Genomic DNA, 27,846 nt, shown 5'->3' with positions numbered 1-27,846 from the left:
CACAAGATGTGGTCTTCTATTTCCTCCACTATTAGGCCTTCTTTGATCCATGTTGGAGTGAGTTTGTTGCAAAGGTCGATTTTCCATTATTTGAGACATGTCAAAATCATGAGGTATCTTGGCTCCACTTTGTGCCATCATTTGTAAGAAGTATTGTCTATCTCTCCTCATTATTTCCTCAATCAATCGATTGAAGCAGGGGTCCATAATGGATTCTTCCACATCTGCTGAATGTACTAAAAAGTTGTCCATATTGTCATTGTGTGTATCATTGTTGTTTGTAGTGTCCATGTTCTCAACATTTGGAATGTTTCTATAGGCATCCATGTTCAGCAATGTAGTGTGATCAGTATTGAAAAATAAATCATTGTCATACTCATAAGAACTCATGTTTGCAGACTCTTGAGCCTCTTTAGTTTCTCTCCTAGATTTTTGAAGATGAGTTTCAACCACGAACTAGGTATAGACCAAGATGTGTGAGACTAGATCAAAAATGGAAAGAGTATGGAAGACCAAGAGTTGAATGGAATGTAAATGAGTCTGAAGTGTACTTGCAATGTCCAAAGTGTAAGACCAAGTATGTATGTAGTTGAGTAGGTGTGACTTCCAAAGAGAGGATAGTTTCTCTTGATGAGGTAAGTTGACCTTGACTCTAAGTAAAACCAAATGAGACCCAAAGGTAAGAAACCTTGATGAGGGACCACTTAGCAAAGTGTTGTTGTATGTAGTGTGTTGACAAAGTATGATGAGGACAAGCAAGTGACCTTTTGACTCAAGTTTAGACAAGTGTGAATGTAAAGCAAGATGTGAAGAAATGATGGACTGTGTGAGACCCAAAGACAAGTTGAATGCTAAATGAAACCTGGAGAAACAACCTAGGAAGATCAAGAATTTCAAAACTGACTGTGTTTGTTTGCTGGACTGTAAAATTTTCAATTCTGGACACAGGCGTGCCTGTATACTTCATAGACATGGTTCCCCGACACAGACGCTATTAGAAACACAGACGCGATTTTGCCCTTCACAGATGCGCTTACACGACACAGACACGATTAAAACAGACACAGATGCGTTTCTGTAAACTTTGTGCAATTTTTCCAATCTGTGAAGTTGTTTTTTCGTTGTGACCAAATCTGAATGTTTGACTGTTTTTCGTGACAAGAGGACACAATGTTTGCAAGTGTCTAGACTCCAAAATGACTCCAAAAAAAGTGTGTTGTTTGATGTAAAAATTGTTTTGAATACACTTGAAGACACAAAAGACACAATGTTTTGTTGTTTGGTTTTTGAATGTTTGAATGTTTGAATGTTTAAAATAAGTCAAGCACAATTCTTATGGCTAGCCAAGACAATAGTTGTTGATCCCACATGGGGTTTTACCCCTGAGGCTACGCTATTCAGAGCGGATACTTAGATGGTTGACCTCATTGGCTCCACCCTCGGCACTCACTTCTCAGGTCAGCCAAGCATCAGTCCCCATGAAAACTCCCCATGGTGAACTTTGTATCTCTACTAAGAACCGTATGTGTGTGGGCCGCTACCAGAGGTCCGACCTCCTGCCCCAACAACTAGAAGGATTTGGGCTTCTAAAACAAAGAGGTGCTAGTAAGGGCATCCGCTCGTGTGGCCATACATGTGGCACTTTTAGCTCTATAAATATAGAAGGCTCCCAGCCGATAGGGGTTACGCCCTACAAATGATCAATTAAATTTGATCAAACGGATTTATGGGGAGACATAGTGTCGGTATGAACTAATCAGCACACGTTATTCATAGTTTTCACCATGAATACATTTGATTATAGTGGTTCGGAAGAGGTGAGTTTTCCTCGCTACCACTTGGGTTGTTCTCTTCTCACTAGTAGTCCTAATGACTACACGGGAAGATAGGCCCTCTAAAGATTAAACAAAAAGAGCCTATTGCTCAAGACACAAAAGACAATGATTCAATTTTAGTGCACCAATTGAAGTGTTTGCTAGTCTATGAAAACAAGGCACACAATAAAAATCCAAAAACCCTTGCCAAGGACCTACAACAAATATTTATTAGTAGTTTGGATTGTTTGAAATAATCACCCCTTCCTGCAAGCACACAAGTTAGGTAAATTTTAGATCCAAAAGACTTTGTGAAATAGGGGCCTTCAACAATGCATTTTGTTGACCAATTCAAAGATCTGATTCATCATAAAAAAAAAAAACCTGTAAAATTTCAAGAGATTTCCAGAAATGCAAGAAAATCCAAAAAATTTGCTAATTTGCTCCAAAAATTAATTTTTTATGAAAAATCATAAAAAAATCATATAAAATGCAAAATAGATCCAAAAAATATGAAATTTTTACTAAAGAGTCTTGATGGTCTCCCAAACCTGCATAAAAACATTTCTACAACAAATCCAAGCAGTTTGTGAGATATGAGTAAAATAATGCAAAACCCTAATTTTCAAAGATCTGATTTTGGAGGAATTATTTTGCATCAAATTTAAAATCACAAAGACCAAATCCTATGTATAATTCTGAGAGATTTCCAAAAATGTAATAAAATCCAAAAAATTCACTAAATTTATCTCAAAATTAATTTTTTATGAAAAATCATAAAAAATTCATATAAAATGAAAACTTGATCCAAAAAATCTAAAATTTTTATTGAATCTTTCTGATAGTTTTCTTGACCTGCAAAAAACATTTTATGTCAAAATTCAAAGCCGTTTGTGAGATCTGATCAAAATAAGGAAAAACCCTAATTTTTAAAGATTCGATTGTTAGGGAAATATTTTGCATCAAAATTAAATTCACAAAGAACAGATCCTATTTATAATTATGAGAGATTTCCAAAAATATAAGAAAATCTGAAAAATTCTCTCATTTGCTCTCAAAATTAAATTTTTATGAAAAATCATAAAAAATTAATAGAAAATGAAAATGTACTTCAAAAATTCTAAATTTTGGATTGAGAGCTCCTGATACTTTCTTCAACTTGCAAAAACAATTTGGTGCAAAATTTCCAAGCCGTTTATGAGATATGATTGAATCTCTCCAATATCTTGATTTTGTGTCCAAAACCCTAGCTGCACAAGGTTATTCTCCAAATTGTTTTACAAAATAGCAATATAGGGTTAGAAAAATCTGCAAAAAACATAGATCTAAGAAAAATCCATGTCCCACGGGGCGTGACAATGTGTATGGTGAAAATGGATAACAATAATAACAATATTGAAAGGCTAAATGAATTCAACCACCAAACCCTAGCCTAACAACAACAAAGATCCACCATAACATATGAAGATTACCTAAGACAATGGAAATCAAATGAAATCACAAAGATTATACCATCAAATGTCCAATAGGTTTTTGATCTCCATTCTTCCTATCTCCATTGATCTTGCTTGATATATTTGCTCTCAAATTTTACGTGCACAAGAGCTCAACAAAGAACGGAATGTGGTTGCAAGTAGGATCGTAGTATAGTCAAGTCCTCAAGATTGTCGATTAGGGTTTGATAATGAAGGAGGTATCTCCTTAAATAGAAGACACTATATGAAATGGAGGGATAAGATTGAGAGGTGTAAAAGGAGGTCGGCTATGATTAGAGGGTAGGTAAAAGAAATAATAAAATAATGAAAGGGGTAGGTAGTGTATGAATTAAGAGATGAATGACATGTGTCATGGGTAGAAAAAGCTAATGAATTAATTAAATAAATAAAGATTTATTTAATAAATAGAAGAAGTAGGATCAATTAAATAAATAAATATTTATTTAATTTAGGAAAAGGATAATTTAAATAAATAAATGTATTTATTTAAATGAGAAATAAGGCTAGAAGAGGATAAATGAATTAATTAATTAAATAAAGATTTATTTAATTAATAGAAGAATTAGGCTTAGATAATTAAATAAATAAAATATTTATTTAATTAGACATGACAATTTTGAGTGTCTACAGGTTGAATCAAATTTATATACATGTAATTTTGTGTTACTTGTGTGAACTCTTTTATATTTAATCATGATAATTGTTTTTCTTTGTCCCTTTAACATTGTATTTGTCTACATTTGTTATAATTTTGGTTTCATAAACAACATTGTATTAGTTAACTTCTTCTTAATGTTATTTTGTGCACATTGTTAGGATTCCCAGAGATACTGAGAGGGGGGGTGAATCAGTATCTCACCAGTGATAGAATTTACTTGATTAAAAACATGTAAAGCATATCAATATTGTGTACCAGTAAACCAAAATAATGCAGTAAACAAGAATAACAACAACCACATGAAAAGCACACCATAACATAGTATTTTAATGAGGAAACCCGGTGTGGGAAAAACCTCGGTGGGATTTGTGACCCACAATATTCACTTACTGGCCAATAAGAGAATATTACTATTTTACAAAAGGGGCCTGCACATGCAGGAAGGCCAAGCGCCTAGAGCTCACTGCTCAATTACAAAGGAAGTTACACTGACTTACAAAAATGGATTATACAAATCCAATATCTTGTACTGCTTCAAATTAGCATCTGCTATGCCAGATCTAGTACCGATTTTAGCTCTGCTTCATGCATAAATCCTTAACCTATGATTCACATATTAGGTCTGCATAATTTCTCCTATCACACTCTTCCTAATTGTTCTACAATGATCTCATACATATATGAGTCATATTACAACTCGCCATGTCGGCTTACAATGATCTTACAATTTAATTACAAAATATATTATCAACAAAATTCCTGTCGGCCAGAGTGTCGGTATCCATCCTTTCACTGTCAGTGTTCTGTGTGTCGATGTAGAGTTTGTCGTTGTCGGTGTTGGTATATTTGTCTTGGTAGTATATGATTGCAAGGTTGGCATCAATGACAAAACCTTCAATCACTTACAATGTCTCATTGGAGTGTGCATTTGCCAACAATCTCCCCCTTTGGCATTGATGGCAACACTCATTGAGAAAAATAAAAAAGTGTTCAAAAATGATATCAAAAATAGTCTGCCAAAAATGTCTTACCAAAACTGTGTGCTCCCCCTGAGCAGATGAACCATCCATTTTTCTCATTCCTCTACTCCCCCTTTGACATCAATGACAAAGGTTTTCATTCGCTGTCAATGGAGTCCTACCTAGATTCTTGTAACCGGTGGATTACAATCTGAAAAATGTCTGTCAAAACTAGATTTATTCCATTGTTGAATGTTTTGCAGTCTTTTATGGCTTCTTTAGTCCTCTACACTGTACCAGTGAGTATGTGCATTTTCTCTTTTGGTGTCTATAATCTGGGAACCAGAGCCTCAGATATTTCTTTTCTCAAAGAAATAAGATATTCTAGTCTTGGACCAAGTCTGTATTTTAAGTCCTTTGCTTTGTCCTTTATCCTTTGTTTTTCATTTTCCAGTTTCTTGATTTTCTCTTCCTGTTTTGCAATTTTCTTCTCTAATTCAAAATATGAGTGTGATATTCCAATCATATTATCAACAATTTTATTAATCTTATCCTGTTCTTTTCTAATTTCTTTGTCAAGATACTCTATTAATACATCTGTTTTGCATGTGTCCCTATACAATTTCTTGAAGTCAAATATGATTTCACTGAATTCCAGTAAAAGACTATCCATTTCTTCTTTGTTCTTATTGACAATTTCCATAAAGAAATTTTCTTTCTCTTTTATCATTCTTTCCTTAAATGTATCCTCATTTATTTTGTCCAATGTTATTAGGTTGTCAGTTATATACTTAGACAATGTGTCTAATTGGCTCAAAGAATCTTTATTCTCAACACTACACTTTGGTGCTATCATCTTCAAAATTGGTAAAGTGTCATCTATAGCCTTATAGGCTTGTGCATTGCACTCTATTATTTTCTTTATTTTATTAAATCTAATAAGACCTCAGTTACATTAGTGGGTCTAAATTATGTCATGGTTGTACCAGATGTTTGTCCAACAGTTTTTACAATCTGTAATCTATCAGCTGTAGTTATAGCTTTGCTTTCCTCTTTCTCTAGAGGATCTGTTTGAGTTTGCATTTCTACAAATAAAATTTTAGGCTTTTCATTTTGGGTTGGCGGCACTGTCTTTGTCTGTACCTGTGAAGGAGCCTATTGCTCTCCCTATTTCTCTGTGTTGTCTACTGTTGGTTTTTCCTCTGTGCTGCCTATTGCCGGTGACTCAGTTGGTTTTTCAGTTTCAGTAGTTATCGGTGGCTTAGTGGATGCATCAGTATGCACATCTGTGGTTTTTGCCTTTCTAGTGTCCAAGGGTTCATTTGATCCTTTAGTTTGTTTTAGTTCCCCAATTTCAATGTTTTCTACTGCAATATTTCCTACCGGTGGCTTTGTTGCCACATCCGATTTCTCAGTTGATTCCTTATCCACCACATTATTGACTTCCTGAGTGTCAATGTTCATTGTATATAACACCTCTGAATCAGGATTTGTATCCTCATGTGATGTGTCCATACTCTCAATTTCCGGTTGATTGTCAGTAGTGTCTACCGGTGGAGTATCTAGATGTGGTGGGGTTAAGTTGTCTATTATCTTTATACTAGGAGGACCACCTACCTTGCCTTTTCCTTTGTCCCTATCCTTTTGATATACCTTGAAGGTTTTAGGTTTTAGATACTCTTCCTATTTCTCTTTTTCTACCAGGAATATGTCCCATGCATCTGTTATTTCCTTTGTTACCTAATTCACTCTTCTTGCCATCAGTGCTACATGTTGGTGTGCAGTTGAGAATACTGACTAGTTAGCCTCAGAGATTAATTGATCTATCTCATTAGGTGATTTAACAGGGTGCACTACAAGTAGTTTTTCAATCTTTATTTTCTTATCTAGCTCAACAATAGCTACTCTTCTAGCTTCTAGTCTATTATATAGATCTGCTGGTATTTCATCAACAACTTGCATCAAAATTTTCTTGAAAATATCTAAGTGTAAGATTACATTATTCTCTACTTTCTCTTTGTCATCAGTGGATAGTGGGTCATATAGTTTGTTGATGTTGTTCAACTTTCCATCCTATGTAATTTCACTGAGAAGTTTATCAATGGGAGTAATAGTTTGTTGTGTCTTCTTATTAGGAGTGATCTTCTATTTCTTTGGAGTTAATTTCTTTGTTGGGGGCCTTACTACCTGTTGTTTCTATCGTGTCCTCTTGGGTGTCGGAGAAGGTTTTCTTTTCCTTTCAACTCTCTTAAATACAGCAGGTATGTCACTTTCTAAAGAAGTTCCAACCGGTGAAAGGTGAGTTTCTGGTTGAAGTGCTTCCAACTCACTTTCAGTTATACCAGTTTGTTTTAGCACATCTTCTTTAATAGCCTATTCTTGTCGGGTTCCTTTCTAACAATTGCCTCAACCTTCTTAACTCTTTTCCTTGATTGAATTTGGCTTTCTATAGTTTCAGCACCACCAAATACTTTTTCTTCTGGTTCCTCAGGAGCTTCCAGGAGGGTTTTTGCATAAGTTTCTATTATGTTGTCATCAGTCTTATACCTCATTTCAATTACCTAGATGGTTCTAGGAATAACTGCCTCCATCCAAATTTCATCTTTCTTTATTACAAAACATATTTCCTTTTGGTACTTATCCACAATAGCTTGTGATATCCTTACTCTTGTTTTCATTCAAGCCTTTAGTGATTGAAAGTGCTCATTTATGGTTTTCTCCCTGTTCTCTCCCATATTGTTCAACAATTCTGATAGTTGTTTACCTACCGGTATATCAAATCCAAAATCTTTGGAACCAATACCGGGTACTTGTTTGGTTATGTATAGCATTAGACAAACAAGTAGGTTTCCAAATCTGAAAGTTCCTTTCTTTTCCCTCTTGATCTTTCCTAGATTGTCTATTAGCTCATCTTTAAGCCATTCACATATGTCTATCCTTGCATTATCATTTACCATATCATAGGCACTTTTGATGCATAGGCTAGAAACTGAGTTTAACCTATTTGCATGTGTAGCCTTGTAACCTAAGATCATACTGATATATCTGATATTTGTATCCTTTACATCATTTACCCTTAGTGATCTTTTATCAAATGTTGCACCAGTTAGGTTTGTCACTAAGTCATTTGAGACCTTCTTAGTTTTGTCAGGTGTGATGCTAGTGGAGGGTAACCCTGTTACTACCCTTACCACTTCTTTTATGATCTTGTGAATAGAGTCTAACCAGAAAAATTCACCATGTACCCTGCTCAACACAATTCTTATGATATCCTTGGGAAAATCCAGGATACTAAGAATTTCACTGAAACCTAGCATTTATATTATCTTGTGTTCAGGTTTGACATTTTCAGATTCATCACAGATTACTATTTTATACATATTTTTAATTTCATCATCACCTAGTTCATCAATATGACAATGTATATACATTCTAGGGTCTTCAGTATATACTAATCCTTTAGGGATTTGAGAGAATGCACATATGCTATCATCTTTCTTAGTGATTTAGGGAACTAGCTGAAAAATGGGTCTAGGTAGCTTAACAACTTCAACAACAGTAGGGTTTGCAATAAATTCAAGAGTGGATGAAGATGTCATAGCTATAAATACCTTGATCTACCTTAAGGATGAATGATTTGATAGATTGATTCTCTTCTTTGCTTGGAATGCCTTCATTCAGGAATTTTTGTGCTCTCGAAGATTTGAATGCTCAATGAATGAAAAATAGAGCCAAAACACTTTCTTTATAATGTTTCTTTCACCAACTACCATATTTAATGCTTGTCGGTTAAGTTACAACTTAACTCATCTACCGGTATAGAAGTAATTTCAACTTCTTACCATCAACTGAGGGAATAATAGCATGTATTTCATTTATTGCTAAACCCTTAAAGGATTTTTCTTCAATTAGATGAGGAGTGTCCTGCCGATGAGGTGTTACTTTGTTTTGTCTGTGGAGGAGTATTTCCATCAACATTCTGATCTGACTTTGTGATCCATTGTTTTGAGAATTCTTGCTTTACCTCTTCAACCCTTTCTTTAGCTTTCAAACTAGCACCATTATTATTTGTCGGTGGTGCCTTACTTCTACAAAATTTAGCAATATGTCCAATCTTGTTACAAGCATAATAGGTCACATTGTTTTTCTGAATATCTTTTCCATATCCTATGCTGGTTTGTGTTCTACATTGATTAGATAAGTGTCCAAATATCCCACAAACATAACATCTTACATTCATTCTGCAATTCTTTGAATTATGACCAACTTTGTTGCATTTAGAACATTGACCGTTGGGTGTATTAGTGTTCTGATAATTTCTAGATCTACACTGATTTTCTCTATGACCATACTTGTTATAGTTAAAGCATTTTCCATTAAATTTATAAGCATTTGGCTGCCTTACCGGTTTGCTATGATCATGTGTGTTTGCAGTACCAAAGATTTCACCAACTTCAAAGCCAAGGCCATTAGTGTCACAATTTGGTTTCTGATTCTTTAGCATGTCACCAAGTTCTTCTGAGCTTTTCTTGAATTTTTCCTTGTGTTGATTTGTAGTAGCTAGTTCTCTTTCTAAGATTCCTTTTTGTCTCATGAGTTCATTTGTGTCATTTTGTGTATGCATCAGATCTATCTTCAACATATCATTTTCATGACTAAGTCTTGTGTTTTCATTTGCAACATCATTCAGTCTTCTAGTCAAGTCTTCTTCATTTTTCTTCCTATCTTCAATTTCCCTATAAAATCTCATAGTCATATCCTGCATCTCATTCTTTGTTGTATTGTTTTCTTGTCTTAGCTTGTTTACCAGATCATTAAGAGTTTCCTTTTCATCATTCTCATTCTGCATCTTTTCACAAAGTTCTCTTCTCTTATTTCTTGCAATTGTAAGATTTTCTTGAAGCACTTGAATAATATCCTGAGCAGCCTTCAGATCATCTTCAAGTTTGATATTTTTCAACTTTTCTGCATCATAGTCTGAAAGAGTTGTTTCCAATTATTTCTTCAAATTTTCCATCTCTACTGGTGTCAAGATCTTCCTCAAGCTATTAGGCTTCTGAAAATAGAGGACCAAACTCTGATACCAATTGTTAGGATTCCTAGAGATACTGAGAGGGGGGGTGAATCAGTATCTCACCGGTGATAGAATTTACTTGATTTAAAACATGTAAAGCATATCAATATTGTGTACCAGTAAACCAAAATAATGCAGTAAACAAGAATAACAACAGCCACATGAAAAGCACACCATAACACAGTAGTTTAACGAGGAAACCCGGTGTGGGAAAAACCTCAGTGGGATTTGTGACCCACAATATTCACTTACTGGCCAATAAGAGAATATTTCTATTTTGCAAGAGGGGCCTACACATGCAGGAAGGCCAAGCACCTAGAACTCACTGCTCAATTACAAAGGAAGTCACACTGACTTACAAAAATGGATTATACAAATCCAATATCTTGTACTGCTTCAAATTAGCATCTGCTATGCCAGATCCAGTACCGGTTTTAGCTCATTCTTCAAGTACTCATCCTATCAAGACCTAATATCCATCTTAAATGTTTTTTATTATTTTATATTATTATCACCAATTTCATAAACCCAATTGATTTAGTCTAGCATGGCATTAATCACCTTCTAAACATGACCACTTTGGATTCATATCTTTTAAATATATTATCCTTGTTTGAGGAGTTTAGAATTACATATGTTAAATATTATTTTGAGGATATTGATATCCTCTTTCATGATAGCTATGCCATCATTGGCAACCCATCATACTATCTTTGGTGCTCATTCTACTTCGATCCTCACAAGATTCTTTATCATCATTTTGTTCCAACATGTGAATATTTGTGAAGTTTTTAGAGACACAAGTCTATTTAGATTTGAATTTTGTATTTACCCAACTTATTATAATGACATTTCCAGTCACCAATGTATTTACTTCTTCCGAAAGGAAAAAAATGTTGTTTGCAAGTAATGGATCATGTTTTTTATTCAATCTTTCATCATTAGCATGTAACCTACTTCTTTATGGGGAGTTTTGTATTCTTGTTTTATCTCTCTTATTAGGGGGGTATTTACTATAAAAAGGAGGCATTCGTTATTAAAGGAAGAGAAAAGGATAAAGCAAAGAGAAAAAAAAATAAAAACAAAAAGGACATGTTATCATGTTTGTAAATATATAGTATATCTTTAGAGATTGGGCTAAGTTAGGAAGTAGTGAGGATTAATAGTGATAATTAAAGTATTATCAAATTTAAGAACCCTATTTTTCACACACACAAAAAAAACACATTCATATTCATTATCATTTTAAAGTTCAATTTAAACATAAATTAAACATCTAACTTTTACAAAAGAATCCTATAATTAAATACAACATTTAGAAATATAAATTTAAACATTCAGACTTTTACGCATGATTGTGAGAGAGAGAGAGAGAGAGAGAGAGAGAGAGAATTTGAGAGAGAGAGCATAGTGACAGAGATGGTAACGTGTACGTGTGTGTGAGAGAGAGAAGGGGGGTTTATTGTTGATTTTCATCTAGGGTTTATTGTTTGTTAATTTTTTAGGGTTTGTTGTTCATTTATTTTCTAGGGTTTATTGTTCATTTTTTTTCTATCTAGGGTTTAGTGTTCATTTTTCTGTTCAGGGTTTATTGTTTTTTTTGTGTCTAATGTTTATTGTTCATTTACGTTTTTTTTTTGTTTTTTTTTCCTACGGTTTTTACTATTCATGTTTTTGGTTTTTTTCCTACAGTTTTTACTATTCATGTTTTTTGCAATATTTAAAAATTAAAAACTATTTTAAACATGAAATAAAATAAAATAAAAAACATTTTTCAAATTTTAAAACACTAAAATAAAAAAATAACAATAACTTAACATTTTTTTTATGAAAAATAATATAAATAAATAAAACTAAATACCTAGAAGGAGGAAAAAAATGGTTTGGGGGGTCAGTTGGGGTGAAGAAAAAGGTTACCCGTGCTCCTCTGAAACGTCTACCCATTTTTGAAATAGTGAAAATGATGGAAAATGGTTTTAAAAAAAAATAACTACATTTCAAAAATGGGCGCCCATTTAGCTTCGGGCACCTATTGTTAAACGGGTGCCTATTTTTGAATGGCTCGGGCACCCAAAGCAAAATAGGTGCCCGATTTGTAAAAATTGGGCACCCATTTCTAGTGGGTGTTAAAATGTGGTGACTGATCAGCAAAGTACTGTACACTCAGTATGTATCCTTGCCTGGGTCTGGGGCCGGGCTGGGCCTCGGGCAGCGGTTCGGGGGCGGCAGCCCCCGAGAAAAGTGGGGGTTCGAGGGAAGGAGCCCCCAAGAAAAAAAAATTTGGGGTATTTTTTGTTGATGAAAACCGACATTGTAATAAAACCCTAAAAATGCCGACTTTGATTGTTGCCCTAAAAATGCATGTTATAAGTGGCTGGGATGCTTAAAGCATTGTAGGGTTGATGTACTATTTTTGCTGGATAATAAGAAAGATTGGATGGCTGTGTATAGTGGACATAACCCATTCTGGGTGAACCATGTTAAATCTTTGTGTTATCTGTGTCCTATTTTATTCCTTTATCTTTTGTATTTAAATCTGCATATAATTGTTAGTTCATATTTGCTTCGGATCTACTTGAAACCCTAACAATTGGTATTAGAGCAAGGTATTCTATAAATTGGCAGGACTCTTAGATTTAAGTGGGAGCAATGGAGGATTCCAAATTCAAGGTCGAAAAGTTTAACGGCTAGAATTATCAGTTATGGAAAATGCAGATGGAGGATTAGGGTTAGTGCAGGATCAAGGGGGGCCAAAAAGTGGTGATGTAAAAAAAATAGCCTTCCTCACTTGCCTAAAAATGTGAAAATCCGTGTTGACTTTTTGCTTGGCCTAGGTGTCAGTACACCTTGGCCTGGTAATTACCTATACAAATCGGATATCGAATAAAATCGGATATCTGATTTTTATTTGTAATTTTAATTTAAAAAATATATTATATGTTACATATTATATAATACGTATTATATTATATTATATATAATATAATATTATATTACATAATATAATATTAAATTATATTATATATTATATAATATTGTATTAGATTATAGATTATAATATAATATAATATTATATTATATTATATTATAATATAATATAACATAATATTATATTATATAATATAATATAATATTATATTATATTATATTATATTATATTATATATTATATAATATTGTATTATATTATATTATAATATAATACAATATTATATAATATATAATATAATATAATATAATATAATATAATATTATATTATATTATAATATAATATAATATTATATAATATAATATAATATAATATTATATAATATAATATAATATTATATTATATTATATTATATTATATTATATTATATTATATTATATATAATACAATACGTATTATATAATATAATAATATATTATATAATATATTATTATATTATATAATATATTATTATATTATATAATATATTATTATATTATATAATATATTATTATATTATATATGTTATTTAAAAATAATTTAAGTGTTGAAATCGGATATCCAATTTTCTGAGACTTTTATATTTAGACAGCAACAATCCCATGAGTCATTTTTAACTCACGGGTCGCGTGAATTTGTCAAAATCCGATATCCAGTTTTTTGACAAAAAATTGCTAAAAAATTGATTTAGAGGTAAGAATTTTGTCATTTTGAATCATTTTCATTCATTTTTTGTATTTTTTGTGAATGTTTATTTGATTTTTCATTGAAAATATGGTTTTTTTTCATGAAAACTAGGTTTTTTTTAAATCAAATACCTAATTGTTTAAATTTGTTAACTAAATTTAATTGTTTACATTCAATTAGGTTAAAAATGGGAGATAACAATGAAAACACTGACCAACCACAACTGCAACAACCAAACCCTCATTTGCCAAACCCCCCCTCAATTCAAGATTTGATTGCACAAAATTTGAATGAATTGAGGGGGATTGCAGAAGTATATCGTAGGATCCCTCGTCTAAACCCATTGTTTGATCCTCTCACGTCAATCGTAAAAAGTATGGAAACCATGATTGAGGAGCACGATGCCACCCTTTTGTGGCAAGATTCTATGAAGGAAAAATATGCAGATGGCTTGTCGTATAAGGATATCAAGGATCTTGAGATATCCAAAGCCGAAATCGCCTCATTGTTTGTCAATCCCCGTACTAGTCAGCCTGTAGATCCCAAAAAAACAAAACTTTCTATCAAATGGTGCACAAATGATGGGATTGTGAAAAACTTTTGGGATTGTTGGTGGATAGTTTTCGACAAACCACCCAACAATAATCTTGATATCCCCTTCTATTTCATAAAAAAATTGTATGCTGAGTTTGTTTTACAGAAACATGTGAACTACTTTGGCATCCAACCTTTCTAGGGTGTAGGTTTAGGTATGCCCCAAAATAGACCTAGGGCAGTCAGAGTAGTCCAGGGCCCATATGTCCCCCCTCCTCCTGTTGACCCCCCACTTGCAGTTCAGTATCCTGATATCATTTGTGAGGCGGCTTCATGGACCATATCGGCTATTCACTCTTTGAGTAGCCTTTTGGTTTCTCAGGCTGCGTCAATAGCTCAGCCTACTTTTGATGGTAGTGTAAGGAAGTTAAGTAGCGGAAACAACTTCCTACACTAACCTTGAGAGGAGGGTAATGCAAAACTTTTTCAGATCATTACAACAGTTACAGAAAATAGAAATAGATATAATAGCATTCATACCACAACACAATGATTTACGTGGGGAAAACCCTTTCAGGAGAAAAACCCCACCCTCCAAAAGCAGCTCAATATGTTATTCAGCAATCAAAAATAGATTACAAAATACTCGCAGAGCAAGCTCTTCGCAGGAGTATCACTAATCAAAGATTCAGAGGCAACTCAATAGCCATAGGACTCTTACACACAACCTCTATCTCACACACCTCATAAATAGGAGATACAATACAAGAAACCGTCAAACGGTATTACAAAACCATGGGCTAAAACCACCCAATAAAGTGTAGCCGACCTTATCTCCCTTCTAGATTCCCTATGACATGTTAAAGCACACATCAACACATGTCGCTCCCTTTTACCGCTCATTTATGTATCCGATACAAATTATTTTTCCTATTTCAGGAGTACAAACTTCTGGAGGCCATAACTTGAGAACCGGGTGTCTGATTGACGAACCGTTTGAAGTGTCAGAAAGCTCGCGAAGTGCTCTATCACCTCGTAACCGCTTCGCTGGTTACGGCCACTTTTCAGGGCATTTCGGAGCCTCTAAAGTCCCCAAAATTAAGTTTAAATATTTTATTGCACCCCTCCAAGACGAAAACTTTAATATCTTCAAAACTAGCTGTGACCTTGTGATGCAACTTTACCGGAATACTTATCTAACCAACCAGAAGCTTCAGGGAGAGTTTCGCACCATTTCGTGCTTAAATGAAAACTTACTATAAATAGTAAACTCACATAAATGCAAGGTTGAGACACCATTTTTCTCAACAGGTAGCAGTGCATCAGGTGGTGCTAACATGTCATCCTCGGCTCCACACATATGCATGCCACATAGTTGTGTCATGTGTGGGCACGTATGCTTGGGTCCAGTTGGACAGCCCATTGATCCTATTGTGGATAGTGCAGATTATGAGGTGCATGAGATGTATGATGCACCAGAGGTTATTACATAGACTGGAGGATACCCTGGGGAGTCCTCACATGCTAGAGGCGAGGAGGCACCATCATCATACATTGATGATGTATTGGTAAGATTTGTGTTTTCACAGTTCATGTTATATTTTAATTAAATATTTATAAATTAGATAATATTAAGTACTAATTTTTATTTACATGGTCTATTTAACAGTTGATGACCGAGGATGAGTTGAGATAGATTCAGGAGGGCACCTTGTCGGTCATTTCATTTGGCCTCGATAGCTTGACGATACATATATTATTGCACCTAGTCGTTTGTATTTTATTGCACATACATGCTCATCATTTATATTTGTATTAATTAGATTAAGTAGTAACTTGCATGTATATCTTATTTTACTCTTGTAGGGCACAAGCAGCACGAGTACGGTGCAGTGTGATCTAGGATCTGGTAGTGCAATTGGAGACAAGGGAAAGGTAATTGAATACAAATATGATTGAATGAATAGTTTAAATAACTTATAGTGATTATACATGTCTAGACATAGATTGATAGTTTCATATACGTGTTGTGTATATATACAGAGCATCCTTGGCTTCACATCCTTGATGACTACACCCAGTATACCCGAAGAAGAAGAAGAGATGCCTCGAGTAGATGTGTGTTTATTTTATTTTTTGATTAGTAGATATAATTTGTTATTATCAGTGACAATTATATGCTAACTTGTATCAATGTCATGTTTCTAAACATATGTAGGTTGTTTATGAAAATATTCAAAACATACCTCCTCTACCGAAGACATACATCAAGAGTCCTGCAAAGCTGAAAAGAAAACATGGAGATGAGGTAAACATGAATAGTTCAATTAAATAGTTCATTTTTATGTTAACTTTTCGAATGTGAATTATATAATATAACTAATATTAATCATGGTTTGTTTTTCTTTTACAGGATCCTTTAGAGCTGAGCAGTGCAGCGAAGAGGATCGATTTTGATGATCCATCAACAACTTAGGATGTTATAGATAGTTTTGGGATGCTTACATGCCTAGTTGGCATGTATATTTTGTATATGGACATACATTCACGTATTTAGACATACATTTTTTTTCAGTTGGTGTTTATGCGATATTTGTGTATGGACATACATTTGTAATCATTCGACATTTTTATATATACTGAAGTTGATATTCGATCATATAAATTGTTGCTCATCTGTGTGTGGTGTTATCATGGAAATCTTTAATCTTCATTCCAATAATTAACAATGGTTAATAATGGCTATTTAATGAACAATACAATTCATTTCATTTCATCATAAGTGTTGTTTTTATAATGAACAATATAATTCATTTAATGAACAATACAATACAATTTATTTAATGAACAATACAATTCATTTAATCAACAATACAATAAAATCCAGTCAATGAACAATACAATTCATAAACAATACAATTCATTTAATGAACAATACCCTACGCATGCTCCTGTTTTGCCCCCCCACTTGATCGAATGCTTGGGGTCATACCCTACCGACGTCGTCCCTTGAGCGCCCTAAGTGCTCAAAATTGTCAAACTTTGACGGGCCCTAACTCAGAATCTGTGGCACCTACGAATGATCTATTTGAACCTATAGGGCCACAAGAGGGGTCCCTACAAAAGCCTATCTCGGTATTTCAAGTTTCCCTACAGTTTTATTAGGGCAGCAATTTTTCGGTTGGTGAAAAAATCATCAGTCTCACTCAATGGAATGTTGTCCACTAGTCGATTTCTTGTTCAGCTCATCGCGATGATGAACTGTCGGCTCTGACATGTCCAGTTAGGCATAATTAACCTATGCATGCTCCTGTTTTGCCCCCCCACTTGATCGAACGCTCGGGGTCATACCCTACCAGCGTCGTCCCTTGAGCGTATTAAGTGCTCAAAATTGTCAAACTTTGATGGGCCCTAACTCAAAATCTATGGCACCTATGAATGATCCATTTGAACCTACGGGGCCATGAGAGGGGTCCCTACAAAATCCTATCTCGATATTTCAAGTTGCCCTACGATTTTATTAGGGCAGCAATTTTTCGGTTGGCGAAAAAATCGTCAGTCTCACTCAATGGAATGTTGTCGCCTGGTCGATTTCTCATTCAGCTTGTCGCAATGATGAATCGTTAGCTTTGACATGTCCAGTTAGGCATAATTACCCTACACATGCTCCTATTTTGCTCCCCCATTCAATAGAATGCTCGGGGTCATACCCTATTGGCGTCGTCCCTTGAGCACCCTAAGTGCTCAAAATTGTCAAACTTTGATGGGCCCTAACTCAGAATTTGTGGCACTTGCAAATGATCCGTTTGAACCTACAAAGCCATGAGAGGGGTCAATACAAAATCCTATCTTGGTATTTCAAGTTTCCCTACGGTTTTATTAGGGCAACAATTTTTCGGTTGGCAAAAAATCATCAGTCTCACTCAATGGAATGTTGTTGCCTGGTCGATTTCTCGTTTAGCTCCTCGTGATGACAAACCATTAGCTTTGACATGTCTAGTTAGGCATAATTACCCTACTCATGCTTCTATTTTGCCCCCCCACTCGATCGAACACTCGGGGTCATACCCTGCCAACGTCGTCCCTTGAGCCCCTAAGTGCTCAAAATTGTCAAACTTTGACGGGCCCTAACTCGGAATCTGTGGCACCTATGAACAATCTGTTTGAACCTACGGGGCCATGAGAGGGGTCCCTACAAAAGCCTATCTCGGTATTTCAAGTTGCCCTACGGTTTTATTAGGGCAGCAATTTTTTGGTTGGCAAAAAAATCATTAGTCTCACTAAATGGAATGTTGTCGCCTAGTCAATTTCTCATTCAGCTCATTGTGATGACGAACCATTAGCTCTGACATGTCTAGTTAGGCATAATTACCCTACGCATGCTCCTACTTTGCCCCCCTCCCCCCACTCGATCTGACGCTCAGGGTCATACCCTATGCATGTGACATCCATGAAGGGATATGAAGGGATATTTTGTAAACAATCAGAAACCTTTAATGATAATCAAGTTGAAGCCTTGAGATTTATGCAATATGGTTCAAGTCCAAAACTATACCCTGAGAGCATTTTGATTTTACTTATGTCTTGTGTATTATAATAAAGACCAATTTTCCAATGTGACATCTTCATATGAGAGAAAAGCTTCATTTTATCTCAATACAGTTGTACCTGTTTCATTATTAGAAAAGATAAATATACAAAGGTCTGTTATTAGTATCCTCTAGATTATGGATTTGAATTGATGTTCTGAACTAGTTATTATCTGTTCAGCTTTTCTTCATAAGGCACAACCATCTGGTGGTTATCATATGAGGACAACCATCCATGACTTTCAAAGTAATTGATATTTATTCCTACACGTCACACTCACAAGATTAATAATAAAATGACATTTATGATTCATCAAATGCTGACAAAGTCTAATCAAAGTTCAACTTCAAGATGTATACAACATATCATATTCAACTTCAAGATGCATACAACTTACCATATTCAAGCTCATGCCAACCACCACTTGGATATTGTTATATGTCGATTAAAGTACAATATATGTAATAAAACCATATAGTCTTACAAAAAAGCCATCATAGACCATCTATGTCAATTAAAGTACAATTCATTTGTAACAGGGGCACACTCACAATCTAAAGTTGCTAAGCCCTGTGGGAAGCATCAAATTAGAAATTTATTAATCTGACTCATACTACTATCAAAAGCATCAAAGATGCTACTGCTAGAGAACACCATGCTCCATTGTGGAGAGAATATTAGGTGCATCTGATGTCAGCATCTGAAAATGAAACAATGTTATTCAATTGCCAAAATCTAACTGACTTTATTTTATAAACCATTAATGAGTAAAAATAGACAAGGTTACCTGAGTGAAAGTTTGATGACCACTTTGACTAGTAGGTGTTGATGTTGAAGGCCCAACATTAACCTATTTACCTAACTATCAATGTCAAATGTTTGATTCAATAGATCATCTATCATGACAATTTGATCCATTGCAGATGTGTCCTAGCCACATGCATTTGAATCATCTTCATGATAATAAATACAACAAGACCCATAATTTAATCTCATTAATGCACAAAGGAATATGTACCATCACCAAGAGAGGGTCTCGTCAACAACGAATGATCTAGCATGAACTTGTATTTTTAAGAATTGTTAGTCTACACATAAAATGCATGGATGAACATAACGGATTTATGATAATCACTTCAACTGAAATGCATGATAATAAATGAAAAGGTGGGATCATATACCATAAAAATACGTCCCTTCAAATTATATCAACAAAACCCACTATGTTGATGCAAAAATCATAATGTGATACTGTTGTATATCATCAAAAAATACCTTCATGAGCATAAAGGTTATGCGATAATTATATCATAAAAAATTATCAAATAGTGTTCTCTAATAACAAAAATTGTAAAGCTCATCAAATGCATGATAATAAGTCGTGTTGCAAAAATACGTCCCTTCCAATTATATCGAGTGTACTCGCTATGTGCATGCAAAAACTGTGTTGCCAAAAAAAAATGTTCATCAATAGACCTGCATTTTGAACACATCCTTAATATACACGTAACAAACTTGAACATTAAGGTTTAATGATCATTGTTTGAAATGAAATGCATGATAAAAAAATAAGGCACCATTAAAGACCTACTACTCAAGTGTGCCTGAAGGGTCACCTCTTTGTTTAAGAGTATCCAGTATTGCTTCATGATCAGCAGTAGTCACTGTCCATAGCTCTTTGGTCTTCGGTTTTGCTTGATGCTTCAACAACTTGACATTTGTAGCTATAATAAGGTGTGAATACATTATAATGGTTTTGTGTCTCTCATAGTCTTAAAATGCAGGTATGTCATTCTTTCTAATCATGTATGTTCGCAACCAAGTTCCCACAACAACAATTGAACCTGTAGGATATGTGAACCCATCATCATCTGTCACTGGTTGTGTTAGCTTTTGTTTTCGCTATACACATCATGCCAACCAATATTCTAATCTCTCTTCATTCCCTTGCGGTGCAACAACTGCAAAAACATGTCCTGGTTGTACAAGATCTGATAGACTATCATACTCAAGTGAACTTTCCATGTCATCATTTGACAAGGATATTGTTTGATATAAAGGAGTTAGATAGTAGGGAACCCATGTATCAACTCACTCACTTGACTCACACTAATCCCAATCACATCAAAGACAACTCTAACAAAAACAAGCCAACGCTCGTGTCCAAATGGTCCATGTACTTGCATCTGAGCTGAGAAATGAATGCATCTTTGAAGAATCTTTAATTGTTTGACAATCCAATCTATCTCCCACTGTTCCCTCCTCAACCAACCAAAAGAATCTGCTCACTACTGAATCAAGAGTACCTCCATGTGACAATGCTGAACTACACCAATCAACAATAGAATGTGCATCAGAGAAATTTGCACATGAAATCCTCAATTGCTCCTTAACTAGAACTCTCTTCAAACATGCACCTACTCCATCATGCTCTCCCTTCCCATGCCCCGCCTCAAAAAAACACCAAATATGAGCTATATGCCTCTCCACATGCATTCTACTCAGCCAATAAAACATATGCACATTCTTGAATTGACCCATACAATTATCTGACCATATTATATGTCGGTCAATTGCAATATCTTTCTCATGCAAGAACTCAAAAAAATTCTCGAAAGAATGTTGCACATACTCGGAGGAGTGTGATCTATCATTGCTCATATAAAAATGATACTCCTTGATTATCTTCCTATCCTCTTCTATACTATTAGGAGCATGTCTATATGTAATGTGAACAAAAATAGCAATCTGGACTGAATTGTAGTACTGAGACTGTACCTCATTCTGTGGTTGCAATGTATAGTTCTCTGAAAAATCAACCACCGATACAATAGTGCCAATCGGGAAAGAGTTCTTACACATCCTGAATTGTTGATCCAACCACTAAGACCTATGGGTGTGCCTTGCATACTTGTAGAAAAGATTTTCCTTAAAATCCAAAATAAAATCAGCAATACTCACTTCTCTTGAGACTAATTCGCATCTAGAACCTTCACCTCCACTCTTCATAGTATATTTCACTGTCTCGTATCTTTTTTTCTCAACATAATTATTTCCAAACTCATGTTCGCTGCCCTCATGAAAACATGAAACAAACTTTGACAACCCACCTCATTCTGAGCACTTCTCATTCAAACAATAATTTCTATAGAAATAGCAGCCATCATCTCTAGGGCATAAAAATAGATCTTGCAAGTCTCTTGATGATCTCAGAAATAACATTGCACCACACTCCTGCAACATCTCATTAGTATGCATCGTAGAACGAATATGACATAAAAGTTCATGGTACATTGAAAACTCCACATGGTACTTGCAACAACAAGTATTGCGAATCTTAAGAGGAACACAATAAAATGGTTTCAAAGATTCAAAGGCCCTTTGTGATATTTGCAAAGTTGGATGTAATTCACAAAAAAATTTGTACAACATTGTTTGGCTTGATTCCAAGAAATGTTTGGGATGCGGTGTGCGGTCTCAGTTGTCAATTCTTAATTTCAAAATGTCCTTTACATTGGGTGACACTCTAGAATTAGAGTGCCAAAATTGTTGAATCTCTTCCTTCACATTGTCAGTCAACTTTCTATCAACACGTGGAAGCCTCCCACCAAATGCCCATGTATCTTGTTGAAGTGGATTGTCAAGTCTTTGTCTTCATGCAAGTGCTCTATCCAAAGTTTTACGGTTTATGTTAAAATCAACACAAGTTTGTCTCATTTGACGAGCCTTCCTCAATTGATGGCTTACTAAGGAGGTTGTAATCACTCTTCGAGCGGCTCTCTTATCTCTTTCTTTGGTATTCTTTCTATTGGTGTAAATAATTATTCATCTTGGATATTACTACACTTTACTTAAGTTTACTTAGGATAATGCATTTCATAGTAGTTTGGATATGAGACACTTGGGTGTTTGTGCCACATTGGGATAGTGTGTGTAGGAGAAATTCCACCTTTTATGGTGTTGATCTTGTTATTACACTATCATATCCACTTATAATGGAGTGATAATTCCACCTTCGGTGGGTGATCCACCTCATGTGTAATATTATATTATTTCTCCTACCTACCCACACCTATTTCCTACCTACCCTTGTTTTTCATTGAGCCACATGTCATATTTGTGTGCTCATACATCCATATGGCCTTGCCTATATAAGTAGGCCTCTATTCATTGTATGTAACTATTGAATCATATTGTTGATCATTTTCTATTGATGAGAATACAGTTTATTCTTGTCCTATATTGTGTCTCTATTTTGTACATTTCATTGAGCTCTTGATCTTGGCAAAATCTAACATGGTATCAGAGCCATTGGGGCTTCATTGATTCATCTTGAAGAGGCATTATTGCGACGTCAAGAGGCAAATTTGAGGAGCAGCATCTTTTGGAGGTGTCCTAGACCAGATCCGACCTTGTCATTGCATCCAGAAGGCCGTTTCCATGAATTTTGGTTATAAAGTCGGCCTATTTTAGTGAGAAAATTTTTTTCTCCAATTTTGCTAATATTGTATGGATTTTGAAAATTTTTATTATTTCTCAGAAAAAAAAAATTTCTTTTTCTGAAATATATTTTTCAAAAAAAAAAAATCAAAAAAAAAATTCCGAAAGCAAAAAAAAAAAAAATTGAAAAATCATCCAAAAAAAACTGTTTTTTTTGGGGGGTCCGCAGACCCCCCCCCCCGTGACGCCCATACCTGCGCGTTGCAGGTCTACAGAGCCAACATGTGTCGTACTCTACCGCATCCACGACGCCACCGTCCGAGCCAAGCTCCCCAGCCTCCCACGCGCCTCCACTCTGTCGCAGCCTGTGCTCCACCGCCACCCGAAAGCCCGCAGCTCGGCTCCTCACGCCGCCTCCCAGTGCCCACACCGCCACACGGAAAACTGGCAAACCTGCACCTGCCATGTGGTAGGCGGCCACTAGCCCATGGGTACACCCGTACACGTAGGCAGCCACGTCATCTGCCACGCAGACCTGCCCAATCACCATGCCACATCAGCATCCGTACAGTACCCAGTCAGCTTTTCCATACACATAGTCAGATTTTTGTACATTGCCACATTAGCAGCCAAATCAGCTTGTACAATCAGCAAATCCGTACGGTACAGACTGCACAGTCGACTGCCACATCATCTATCCATACAATACGGACGCCCCAGTCAGCAGAGGGCAAAGTTTTTGCGATGGTCATACAGTCGTCAAATTTAACCCAGTGAATTGCTGACATCAGCGCCACATTAGCGGGGTTTGAAAATTTTTGGACCCCCCTCTCATTGAGCTTTTTGATTTTGCAGTTCAACTTCAAATGGCCATAACTTGCTCATTTTTGCTCTTTTTTGGGTGCAATTTTTTTTGAAATGGGCTAGAATTTCATGCTCTCCGCAGTGGTGAAATTTTTTTTTGATTTTGATACATGTATTTTTCATAAAATACAGTTTTTGGTGATTGTACCTGAGTAATCCCAGTTTTTGCAACTTCAGAGGCTTTGTTTGGGGTCATCCGACCTCCTTTTTAGGTACCGTTTTTTTTGAAAGTGCGTATTTTTTTGTCTACTTTCACATGATACTATCAGATTGATGCCATTGTAAGTAGAAATTGTACTTTCAGATCTTGGCCATTTTTGGCTCTCTTGGTACTTGTATATTTGTTTGAATCTCAGTTAGATTCATTGCACTATTGATTGAAGTCTCTTGTATCTCATATGAGAATTTGTAAAATTTGCATCATAAGTCCACTTTGCCTTGTTTTGCAAGTGGCTCATTGTAATCACACTAAGTATAAAGTGCCAAAATCATCACTTTAGGGGGGGTACTTTGATTGATTGAATGTGGGGGGGTGTCTCTTGTGCTTTTGTGCTCTTGTGTTCCTTCGTTTTTTGCTGCTATGGGTTCTTCTAAGTTTCCTCTCTTAACTCCACAAAATTATGCTACTTGGAAAATTGATGCATGGAGTAAACTTATGGAAAAAGGACTCACTCATTACATTGATAGAACTATTGTTGCTCCCGTTGATCCTAAGGTTGATCCAGTTGGTCACTTAGATTGGCTCACTAAAAATATCATGGCAATTGGTACCTTAAGAAAGTATGTATCAAAGGATCTCATTTTTCATATTGAGAAATGTACTCTAATCAAGGATGCTTGGCAAAAGTTTCAAGACTTGTATGGTCAAGTTGATGAGATTAGGGGATATCAAATTGATAGTGATCTCACCATGTTGGATCCCAAGAACTTTGATACTATACAAGATTATGTCACTAAGGCAAATGAGTTGAGGGCACAACTCAAAGATTGTGGCATTGATAAGAAGGATACTCAATTGATATTCAACTTGATAGGAAAGCTTCCACAAAAATATGCAACATTTGTTTCTAGTTTCCAAACCCATAGGATGACAATGGGTTCAAGCTACAAAATGCCTACATTTGATGCTTTCAATGAAATGTTGATGATGGAACAAACTAAGCTGATAAGCATGGGCATTCTTAAAGCTTCTAAGTCTCAAGCATTAGTGGCAAATCAAGGGAACAAAGGAAATCAAGGAAAGGACAACTCAAACAAGAAGAAATGGCATTCAAAGCCTAAAGAAAAAGCACCATCTTCTCCACAACAAGGAGATTCATCCTCTTCCAAGAGAGATAATTCACCAAAGAGGGAAAGACCTACTTGTGCTTATTGTAAAAAGATTGGTCATGAGGAGCATCGTTGCCATTCTAAGAAGATTGATGAGCTCACACATATCATCAAAAAGCATAACATTGATTTGCCTAAAGTCTACAAGAAGGATGATTCATCAACTTCCACTTCCTCACATTCAAAAGATAAAGGGAAAGCATTCATGGCTTCTACAAGTGGGAAGACTCACTCTTTTGGAATAAGAAAAGGAAAAGCTCTATGTGCTACTACAAGTCATAATTCAGAGAGATGGCTTCTAGATTCAGGGGCTTCTCATCATATGGCATCTTCGCAGTCTATGTTTTCTACATTTGAGCCTTGCACCATGCCACAGATTTTGATGGGCAATCATACATACATGGATGTGATTGGGAAAGGATCTATTGACATTGGGGATAACTCCTTCAATGATGTGTTGTGTGTACCCCACTTGACAAACAATCTCCTCTTTATCTATCAAATCACAGATGGTGCAACTAAGAGAGTTGTGGAGTTCACACTTGACTTAGTTTTCATTAGAGACATGGAGACTAGAGCTATCATTGCAACTGGGGTGGTTGATCATGCATCTCAGTTATACTCCTTTTCAGATTTTGTTGATGATGATGATTTCACATTTGATGATTCTACATATGATGATCACACTTATTGTGATGGTTCAGTTTTTGAGGAGAACTTTGGACACTTGAACATGGGGATTCTCACATGTGACCCCATTCTTGAGTCTTGTATTTCATCTCCTCATATTGATATCACATCACCTATTGCACCTGATGATGCAGATAGTGTGACAGTTTTGCCTTCATGTGATTCAGTGCAGCAAGATATTCATTGTCTTCCAGCTTCAGAATCATGGGATTATTACTTGATAGACATTGTAGGTTTATTTATGGAATCCTACATTGCAGATTTGGGAGACATCATTGATGACATTCATCTTCTCTTTGATGAAGATGATCCTTCTTCAATTATTGCAAGGGAACACTCTGACCCTCTTGTTCATTCTCTACATGATCATTCTTCCGAGGTTGACATGATTGTGGATACTTATGTATAGCAGTTGGACGAGGTCTCTTTATGCTTTGAGGAGACACATGAGTCTTTGGATATTGTTCTACATTCATCTTCACTAGATGTTGAAGTTCCTTTTTCAGTAGTGTGGAACAGTTAACCACCTTTGGAGGGGGTATCTTTTAGCATCAACATGGGGACACTTGAGTAGTTTTCAGAGATTCCTTTCATCATGAGTTTTCTTCATACATCTTCCCTTCATGATTGGGGAGACTTCATGGATACACCTTTGGTTTTGTTTCTTCCTAAGGGGAGGAATGTTTTTCGACGTTCATGGAGCAGTTTCTTCATACATCGAGCTTCTTCCATTGGTGCAGATTGTCCATTGAGGAGGGGTCATAGTTTGACTTCTCTTCTTCTCTCATATGGGGGGGACTATTTCCTCACATGGGGTTTTGTTCCTCACATTCTTCTATGAGAGTTCTTTTGTATAGCTTTCTTCTCTCTTTTGGGGGAGGGTTTTTTCCCATTGGGTTTTTCTCTCTTTCCCCACTTTGTGAGAGATTTCATTGCATTGCTTTGCATGCATTTGCATTTGTACATGGGTACCTAACATGGCCTAGTAGTCGGGACCCATCTTGCATTGCTTAGTTGCATTGTAGACTTAAGTGCATTCCCCTAAGTTGCACTTAAGGGGGGGTGTTGGTCTAAATAATTATTCATCTTGGATATTATTACACTTTACTTAAGTTTACTTAGGATAATGTATTTCATAGTAGTTTGGATATGAGACACTTGGGTGTTTGTGCCACAGTGGGATAGTGGAGTGATAATTCCACCTTCGGTGGCTGATCCACCTCATGTGGAATATTATATTATTTCTCCTACCTACCCATACCTATTTCTTACCTACCCTTGTTTCTCATTGAGCCACATGTCATATTTGTGTGCTCATACATCCATATGGCCTTGCCTATATAAGTAGGCCTCTATTCATTGTATGTAACTATTGAATCATATTGTTGATCATTTTCTATTGATGAGAATACAGTTTATTCTTGTCCTATATTGTGTCTCTATTTTGTATATTTCATTGAGCTCTTGATCTTGGCAAAATCTAACACTTTCCAATAGAATTGAGAGCGTCAAATAGATTTTTTGCAATAATAGAATTTCACTCCATTTTCTTGTTCATATGAATCTTCAATTTGTTTAGCAATGGTCTCATCTTTATCATCTTTAGCAATTGAACAAAGAGTTGGCATTGCTTAGTCAATGTCTTATTACTAAAATTTTGGTTGAAAAGTTTCATAGCCCACAACCGAATGGTTCTTGTTGACCTCTTGCCTTCAAGATTCGCAATAATGTTCTCATCGATTT

The 27,846-nt window shown here is 35.4% G+C and overlaps 1 pseudogene; it reads right to left on the bottom strand.

Annotated features, from left to right (window-relative positions):
- The window catches only part of LOC131054633 (uncharacterized), a 51,269-nt pseudogene extending 27,297 nt beyond the window's left edge, over window positions 1–23,972 (bottom strand).
- Window positions 23,973–27,846: the final 3,874 nt, after the last annotated feature.

This window comes from Cryptomeria japonica, chromosome 8 (genome assembly GCF_030272615.1).
Source record: "Cryptomeria japonica chromosome 8, Sugi_1.0, whole genome shotgun sequence".
NCBI lineage: Eukaryota > Viridiplantae > Streptophyta > Pinopsida > Cupressales > Cupressaceae > Cryptomeria > Cryptomeria japonica.
This window is presented reverse-complemented; position numbering and strand designations above follow the sequence as displayed.